The sequence below is a fragment of the Parasteatoda tepidariorum genome, chromosome X1 (genome assembly GCF_043381705.1).
Source record: "Parasteatoda tepidariorum isolate YZ-2023 chromosome X1, CAS_Ptep_4.0, whole genome shotgun sequence".
NCBI lineage: Eukaryota > Metazoa > Arthropoda > Arachnida > Araneae > Theridiidae > Parasteatoda > Parasteatoda tepidariorum.
This window is the reverse complement of record NC_092214.1, coordinates 38,222,462-38,233,040: the sequence shown is the minus strand read 5'-3', so window position 1 is coordinate 38,233,040 and position 10,579 is coordinate 38,222,462.

Here is a 10,579-nt window from a genome sequence, read left to right as displayed (position 1 = left end):
ATATATATATATATATATATATATATATTATCGGTTCTCGAACGCAGAATCATTTGATTACAGCTGGAACCCTCTACCATTTATCGGTACGAAGAAGGTGCAGGGATATCCTGGAGGTCGGCGGACTCAACTTCAAGAAGGTACTGTGTAATGTATATTAAAATAAAAGATTTATTAAAATAAAAAAATATATTAAAATGAATAATTAAGAAATTGGAAAAATTAATTTTGAAATACCAAAATTTTCTGAATGTTAGATAGTGAGTTATTTAAAGCATTTCAAATCATTTATACATGATGTTACAAATTATTTATTTTATTTTATTTCACATTTTGTATCTTATATTTTTATTTAATAACCTCCGTTGAACAGCCTACCCTATTTTGAGTTACGACTGTTAATGTTCAATTGCGTAGCTGTTAATGTTTTAGGACCCAACCCAGTAGACAAGAAAACTCTTAGATCAAGCATTTGGATAGAGTAATCATCGTGGCGGACTGAATCAGAGGAATTAGCCCGGAGGAATCAACTTTCTGAAGGAATCAACCCGTATTTGCATGGAGAGAAAAACTTGAAGAAAACCACTAAAACCTCCCATAGTTACCCCGACAGGAAGAGGATTTTTATCCAATAATACGTCTACCACTAAGGATTTTTATTCAATAATACGTCTACCACTAAAGATTTTTCACGTCTCTAATGTAACAGATTTGGCATCGTCCGACTATTACTGGGAATTGTACTTGGGTCACCTCATCCGGAGTGCCCAGCCCCCTGAACCACCGATACTCAAAATCATTTATTTATATTTCTTTTTACTAAAGAAAAAAAACTTCGAAATCAAAAAAATATCAATTGTTCTTTTTATGAAAGAAAATAATTAAGCGGAGGCCAGAGGCTTACAGGGTGTACCAGGATACCGGGATACCAGTTCATTATTACTCGCGATGTGCTAGAATTGGATTGATTACATCTTTCAATTGCAGCCATGTTATTCCTCACAAGCAGCACCTTAAGCACTTGATGGCCACAGAAAAAGATCATAACCGAAAATGAACCTTCAGGTTGAACTAGTTGAGGATCAGCTAGAGAAGCAAGCCTGAGAGTTAAGTGCAAGAAACTCATGGTTTTATTCCATACAGAGGAGTAAAAAAGCAGTAAGACATTATACATTTTTGGAATCCTCGTTGAAACTAATGCAAAAAAAAAGAAAAGTAAACGCACGAGGGGCAAAAAGTAGCATTTAAACATTTCCGGAAGGAAACAAAGATGATTTAAATAAAATAATGATACTAAAAATAATAATTTTGAACCTCTTCAAATTTCCAACGGACAATAAACTGTTTTAATGTTTTTTTATTTTTTATTTCACCTTTTTTCTTATGGTTCGTCAGATTTCGTTAATGCTTTCGTTCATTTCCTCGCTTAATTATAGATTTGCCATTGTTTATGTGCATACTTCTCCAACTTCTTTTTTGATGAGAAATTTAAAAATTTATCTTAAAATTATAAATTAAAAATATATATCGCGCTTTGTATGTATAAATGCAATAAAAAATTTCGGATTTTTCCCCGTACACTGAAGAAAAAAAATTTGCATTTCTTGTTCGAGCAACATTCATGATAACAATGTTAACAAGATTTAAATTTTGAAATTTTTCATAAAATTCTGTAGAATTTCGTAGAATTTGAAATTTTTCGTAGAATCTTCTAAAATTTTACGAAGTCTAAAACTAATTATAATTAAAATATTCCCAGCGCGAACTTATATCAATATCGCCAACTCTTGAAAGGACGTTGTACAACCTTCGTTTTGCTTACTTTCTTAAATCATGTTAGATGAGAAAAATAAAACTTATTGTTTATTAATAAAACTATTGTTTTATTAATTAAGAATTAATAAGAATCATAACAAATTATACAAATATACCTCTTTGTGTTCGCGTTTAAAGGAACTGATCATAGATAAAATTATATTAGTCCCTGTAACTGATGAAAGAATAATAAACATAGTTTCTATCAGACGATTTTCTTTTACAGCGAAACAAAAGTAAAAATTATTTATCTCTCGTTTGATTTGCTAAGGTTATGTCAGCATAAGACGCGCCATTTTCAGTGGTACAATCAAATCAAATGTTCTTGCAATGTCATATAGTTGTTTCTTTTCAGGAACGAATGTTCTCCTTGTTTATCAAAATCTGTTGTCAAGTCTAGGATTCTAGTAAGACTACGAAACTATAATCCTTTTTTATTAATTATATGATATATATCGCAAAAGATAACACGAATTGAATTTCTGACCTGCGAGTTTAACTTTTAAAAGCTTCCATATTGTTTTGAAAGGATATTTATGCAATATGATAACTAAATAAAACGGAAATATATGTAGTCTCGAAGGATTACTTAAATCCTATACCACAATGGTCTTTTCTTAACTTGCAACAGAGCATATTTATTCTTACTTTTTTTTTGTACATAATAAGAAAATTGCAGTAGTAGTTTTCATGATAATTTTCATTTTCACTTTCAATCCAAATTTCAGATTTAAAAAAAAATTAATATTTAGAATATTAGTTTTCGTTTTATTTTTTTAAAAAAACCTTGTTGATTGATGTATTTCCGATTTTTTCGTACTACCATATGCAGGTGATCACTTTCCCACGAGAGCATTTCGCACATTTGAACTCAAGTTTGTTTACCTCTTAGCAGTGTTCTTTGGTAAACGAATATTGCAAAAAAAAAAAAAAGAAAGAAAAAAAAATCAAAACAATAAAATTAAAAGATCACGCTTCATTTCCCTTTTCCGTAGACCATCTCCACTTAACAAAAATGAATTCCTCTCTATCGCCTTAAGAAAAGTGAGAAGAAAAAGCAACAAAAAGTAAAAAAAAATTAAATAAAAGAATCCGGAATTGAACTTCTATGACAAGATTTGTTCTTTTTCAGACTCTTGCGCAATTTTAACTGATGTAAGCTTACTTACTGTCTAATATTTCCCCAAGGTACTCACGAGAGATTTGCTCTATTTTTCGGTTGACTAAGCAAGCGTGGTTATGTCGAAGGGAAAGGCACTGCTACCCGCTTTCGCTTCGGAAAGAAAAACAACCAATGACTATTACAATAAGGTACCAATCACTACCAGAGGATGGCTTTCTTCTTGTTATAACCGGAATTCCTTTATAATATCTTTCTCTTTGCTTTATCGGTTTTCAAAGTCTCTCGTATTTACTGACCTCTTCAGAGCTCTGTCGTACAGACTTCCGTTTTTAGCAACTGTAGAGGATACTTTTAAATCAGTTTGGAATTGTAATTAAATTATTTGACTCAAGTTTAATTTAAGCATTAAATTGTAAGAAATTTGTAAAAATTCTATGAAATGGGAAAGCATACTGAAAGTTCCAATGACTTCTGCCCGGATTGCGTCAATGAAAATGGTAATGGTGAGCCGAATCTGAATCCTGTAATATCTTGTGATGAAAGTGATTGCTGCTGCTGTTGTTGCTGTAGCTGCGAAAATTCTGAACAAGAGAATATTGTGGAAAATGGAATGCAGACTCTTACTGATCCGGAGAGATTTAAAAAAGATTTAATGTCCAATTTATCTCCCTTGAGTAGTAGTCGACAACCTGCTTCCATCCAAAATGTTCTGCAGTACATAGAAACTCTTACACATTCTGGAAACTTTCTGGATAGATACTACTCACTAGAAGACTTCTGCTTTGATTGTTTGAGAGAGCCTGGATGTGATTGTTACATGAACAGCCTTCCAAATTTTGGCTTAAATAACTCTTGCACGTGTAGTGAATGCACGGTTGAAGAACGAAGTAATACTCAAGACCCTGGATTAGGCCATCAAAACTGCCCAGACTGTATATCAGGCTCCAAAACGCCTTTATCCGGTAACTCAAGGAGTCGTGGGTTTAGACGGAGACGTAACAGAAGGCATAGAAGACGATACAGCCAGCCTCCTTTTGCAGAAAGAACTAACCAATGGCAAGGGCAATCTAGGCAAGTAAATGTCCCCCAAGAAGAAGTAGTGTCCTGCAATGATCCGAAATGTTCTGGTAGAAAACATGGATCTGAAGAAATTCCGAAATCAGCAGTAAGTGATGATCAAAGCTGCAATTGCGAAGAATGTAACCCAGAAGCTCCAACAAGACAAGATTTATCCTGCACGTGTATCTTTCCAAGTTCTTCTAGATCTAGAGCTCAAAATAATATCCCGAGATCTGCTGACCATCCAACAACACAAGAAGCTTCTGACTATCAAACTTGTCAGTTTTCTGATTGTGATGATTGTAGAGGAGCTACTTCTGATAACGGAGTGACTACAGCTGCTCGATGCAATGATGGAAATTGTGAAACTTGCTCTCTTCTCCAACCTGTGACGGCTAGATGTAACTGTTGCACGTATTCTGGAAACAATCTGGAAAGTGCAGCAAAACCAGGTACAGAAAGTAATCCTAAGGTTCCCAAGAGATCCTCAAAGTTTCGAGCTTCTACGATGGGAAATCCATTAAAGGATGGGCAGGTATCAACTGAGCCATGTAACTGTGAAGATTGTCAAAAAAATTCGGAATATTCAGAGGATTCGTGTGATGAGTGTTGCAATCGCTCTTCAAAAACACGAAAATCTGGCAAGAAACGCTAAGTTATTCCTTAACATTTTAAAAGGGAAATTAAGTTTTTCGTAAAGGTTTGCTTTGTTCCTAATCATTTTTTTCGTTAAATTTAATTTTTCTAACTTATTTTATTTATTTATCTAAACTAATTTTGAAATTCGAAAAAGTAAAGTAATTGTTTTTGAAACATTAAATCGCCATCAGTGATTTCTCTGAAATTTCATAGAAATTTTGTAAAATTCTGTAGTAAGAAAAAAAACAAGGAGTAATTTAAAATTAATATTTTCACCAAAATGAATTTTTTTCAAATGAAAAATCAATATCTATTTAAAAGGAAAATGATAAATCCATAATTTACTGATCAAAATAATTAGTTAAATCTTGCAGGTCATGTTCATTAACTTATGTATTATTTCCTATGCATATTATGTTTTTATAAATCCGTAAATTATATTATAAATGCAGCTTAACCATCAATGCAAAGCTTTTATTGCTGTTTCTTTATATTGTTCTTTGTCTCATGATCAGTCTGAAAATATCAAAGGCGTAATTCACGATAATGTTTCATATTATATAATTTGTTACCCAATAATTCAAATATCTAAGGCTTTTGACATTATTTCATTAATATTTCAAGCTTCAATGAAACAATGTTAACAACATTTTGTTTAATTTAGTTTCTTTATGATTTAATTAATTCAAACATTTGAAAACTATCTATACAAATTTACTAAATCTTCAAAAACAATTATTTTCATAGTAATAATTAAAAACATTTTCAAATAACACGAACTAAAATGTATTTATAATTAATTGCAATTTTTGTTTTTATAATACTTGGTATTGTTTGTATTTGCATTTTTACACTATTGGGAGCGAAAACTTTAAAAAAATTAATTATTATAAAAATTGTTTTAAAAACAATAATTTTGTGAAATGAATAATCTATCAGTTTTATTACTCTAATGTATATTATATAGTTCATATGTTTGCCCATATCACTGTGTAATTGATGCTTTAATAAAATTAACTTTTATTCATACCCATAGCATGATAAGTATATATAATTTTCAATTGGGAAGCATCAGCGAAAAAATTAAAAACAATAGATTTGTTTAACGCTATAATCAAGAATTTTAAGGAAAGAAAATGAAGAAAAATTATTACAAAAATATGATTTCCTAATAAATTATGTAATTTCTTTTTCTTTAATTGCTTTTAAGGTTTACTTACTTGGTATTATTTATTGTAGTTAGTATATTTTGATTTGCAGTTTTTTGAAATGAAACAAAATAATTATTGTAAATTTTCTTGTATTACTCTCTTAATAATTTAAGACTATTGGAAAAGAAAACATTAAAAAAAGTTGATTGATATAAAAATTGTTTTTAAAATTGTTACAAAAACAATAATTTTGCATTTTTTGTGAATGAAACGAATTCTATTCCAGTTTCATTACTCTAATGTATGCTATATAGTTCATATGCTTGCCCATGTAACTGTAAGATTTATGCTTTAATAAAATCTTTATTCATGATAATTATGTATAATTTCAAGTTTGATATATTTGCCAAAATAATATAAAAACAACAAATTTGTTTAAGAAATTAATCAAAAATTATAAATAAAAAAAAGGAAGAAAAATTATTACAAAAAATATAATTTTCTGACAAATTATGTAGTTTTTTTCTTTTTCTTTAATTGCTTTTAAAGTTTACTAACTTGGTATTATTTATTTTGTTAGTATATTGTGCGTTGCAGTTTTTAGACTTGACACATAATTTTAATATAATATTTTCTTAAAGTACACAGTAAACATTTTTAATACTACTGGTGAAACTTGGAATGAATTATACATCAGTATCATCACTTCTAATTTATATTATATAAGCACATGAATATGCTTGCCTTTGTCATTTTGAAATTGAAGCTTTAATGAAATTAATTTTTATTCATAATCTGCAACATGATATTTATGAATAATTTTCAATTGGGAAGTACTTGCCGAAAATTTAAAAACAACAAATTTGCTTAAAAAGTTAAACAAAAATTATGAATAAAGAAAAATTATTACAAAAAATATGATTTTCTGACAAATTATGTAACTTCTTTCTTTAATTGCTTTTAAGGTTTGCTAACTTGGTATTTTTCTATTTAGTTAATATATTTTGAGTTGCATTTTTTTATAAATGAAACATAGTAATTTTAATAAATTATTTTAATAAATTGTTTTCTTGAAATACACTCTAAACATTTTAATACAACTATGAATGAAAAATTTAAAAAAAAAGTTGATTGAAATAAAAAATTTCACAAAAATAATATTTTTTCATGAAACGAATTATACATTAGTATCAACACTCTAATTTATATAATATAATTCATATGCTTCTCTATGTCGCTGTGAAATTGAATCTTAAATAAAATAAACTTTTATTCATAATCTGCAGCATGATATTTATCTATAATATGTACTATGTACTTGCCAAAAAATTTAAAAACAACAAATTTGTTTAAAAGATTAATGAAAAAATATAAATAAAGAAAAGGAAGAAAAATTATTACAAAAAATATGATTTTCTGACAAATTATGTAATTTCTTTCTATTTATTTAATTGCGTTTAAGGTTTTCGCGGAATTATGATTTATTGATAACTTTGGTTGTAAACATTTTATATTGGAATTTATCTTTGAGAAAAAACGTATCTGAAGAATCTAATTAAACAATATAAAATCATAAAATTTAGAATGGATTAAACTTGTTTAAATTCTTATGACAAATTGCTTTTCTTGAACTTAGGAAGTTAGTTATCTTTAATTGCCATTCAATGATATTTGATAATCAATTTAAGTTAACTTCCATAAATTTTAAACTAATTTTTTCAATACTCACAGCCTTTTCATAATACTGTTTCACAAAGTGTATCTTAACTGAAATTCGGCAATAACGTAATACCTTTCACAATTATTTGATTTGATTTGATAGCTCAATTAAAAGAACCGATTTACATGAATAATTAGGAAATTTCTTTTCCGATATAAGTAAATATCTTAAATAAACGATTTAATTAAACGATCGAAAAATTTAAATTAATTTTTTTAAAAAAAAAATAAGTATACAAAATTATTTTAAAATTAGGACTAGGGTTAAAACTTTAATAAAGCACAAGGAAAAGTCTGAAAAAGAATGTTGTGATATATTCAAACTTACAGTTGCACATTTGTTTGTAGTGTAATTAAAAAAAATTATACTTACTTTATTTCACGATTTAGTAAAGTAAAAAAAAAACATAGAGAATGACTGGATTATCAGTTACCGGTTAGTTGATATTTTACAAAAATTTACTAAATGATTACTACTTTACAACAACTTATTAAATTATCACTAAATTTTCGTGATATTTAAATATAAAATAGACTTAATAGCTGAAGTAAAGCATGAAAGTTGGGGTGTAAAATCTAACAAGTAAAATCTAATTTGAAGTTTGATTTGAAAAATACTAGTTTCTTTTCACATTTAGTTACAGTTCAAATTATGGACTTGTAGTGTTTCTGCAATCAGTGGTAAAATTATTTATAAATATCGAATTTTTTTGCAATATGCGACCTAAGCTATTCTTTAAAAAAATAAATTTTTCTTTGATAAAACAATTATAAATATGCTAATAAAATGTAAATATGTGTATATAAGTTTGAAATATGATGTGTGTAAGTGTATAATAACTTATGAGAATACATTCACTGAAATTCGGAAGATAATGAACGAAACAAAAATAACATATTATTAATAACAATAAAAAATTCTAGCAATAATGATAACAAAAAGAATTTGCATTAATTAAACAAATTGAAATGAAATGTTTCTCATTTAAGTATATTTTCAATAAGCCTAAGAAAACAATAAAAAGAAAAAATTAGAAATGCCAAATTACTATTGTGCATTAAGAAATAAGAAATCAATGGTTTCAATTAAAATTTTATTTATTTCTAGTGTGCGTTAAGAAATGAGAAATAAATGGTTTTAATTAAAAATTTATTTTAGAAATAAATGGTTTCTTATTTTTTTTTTACATTGATAAAACGAGAACTTTTCTGTAAGACCGCCAATTATCTAAAAACTTGCATTTCTATTCTACATTATCACATTTTTTTTCTATCAAAAACTTCATTTTTTTAACAACCATTAAAGTTGGAATAGTTTCTATTTAATTAATTTTAGCGAATTCTCGCTTGCTTCCAGATTCTTTTTTTTTTCTTCTAATTTTTAAACTAAAATTCTAAATACTGGATTTTTGTTACATCTTTTTTGGTTTTTATTCAAAACATGGAAACTCAATAACATATTATCTAATTGGGTTTGCAGCGTTTTTATCATTAAAATCGTGCATAAAAAAGGACAATAGGAAATTTGTTTTCTACTCTTTAATTCCAAAGGGAAATTGAAGATAAAATTAATTGAAGTAATCAATAGAATAATATTAGTATGAACTTCCTTAAATCAAGATAATTTAAATATATCCCCATTTTTAATTCGAATTTCTTCACAATTATTCCTTATTTGTGTTGTATTTTTGTTTTCGCATTTATTTTAGTAATTTTCCATTTTTGCAGATAAAATACATTATTTTATATTTTGATATGTTCATCAGACTTGGCAAAATTGAGAGTATCAAAACGCAACGGCTTTTGATGTACAGTGCACAAAAAACGGCCCACCTTGAATAACTTTAGATCTAATGATCGGATCTTCACGTTTTAAGACTTAATGTTGATGAATCGAGGAAGTGACCTCAAATATGCTAATTAATTAGTGCAGACGATATTTTAGGTTGCGTAATCAGACACAAAAACGTATTTTACTTGAATAAACATGCTTTTTTTTCTCGACGGATTTGGAAATTCTGACCCTAAAAATATAGGAGGTAGCTGCAATCTGGTTCCAACAGTTTGGTCAGGAGAAAAGTCGTATTTCTAAAATTAGATTTCTCAGGAACTATTCGACAAATTTCGTATTTTTATTTCGTATTCTGTATTTTGCTACATAAAATAACACTCTTTAAGTTGCTATAAAAAATTGTAGACATTACAATTCAAAATTTTTTGATTATTATTAAAATACTAAATAACTGTAAAAAATTATTTTTCTCCTATATTTTGGGGGTCAGAAATCCGAAAATCTCGAGAAAAAATTATGCTTATTCAGAAAAAGTACATTTTTGTGTCTGATTCAGCAACTTGAAATATCGCTTGCACTAATTAATTAGCAAATTTAAAGTTACTCCCTTGAACAGTTAAGATTAAGTCCTTGAACATAAAGATCCGATCATTAGTTCTAAAGTTATTCAAGGTTTTCCGTTTACTTTTTTCACTGTACAATGAGAAACCACTTCATTATCTTATGCTGACAGTCTTATATTAAGAAGCCATTATGTCATGGCTTGTATATTTTATTACATTTGTGTTACATGTACATGGTAATCTGAATAAGGCACCATTAAAAACCGATGCTAACCAAATACAGTCTATAATGCTAATAATTTATCCGAGGGAAATAGTTTTACGTCATTACCCAAGGGCAATGATTTTACGTCATAAATTTTTCTTTCGTTAGTTCAAAACATGTAAAATCATGTATTTATTTTTTATTGATTATGTTATTCATTCGTGAGAATTGATAATGTAACAAATAAAAACATATTGCTGCTTTTTTTCAAAGATATTTAATAAAAATAAATTAAAATTATTTCTAAAGTTACGATTTATTTGGAATTTTTAACGAAACATATTAAAGCATGCAGTTATAAACAGCTACTTGATTATCAGAATAATCTAATAATCTTTTTATATTCTGAGACCTAGTAACACAGTGTCTGAACCTGCGAAATTAAAATTTCTGATTAATAATTCAAGAATAAAAGGTTTTATTGCAAGATCATTGAAAGTGTGCGCATTATAA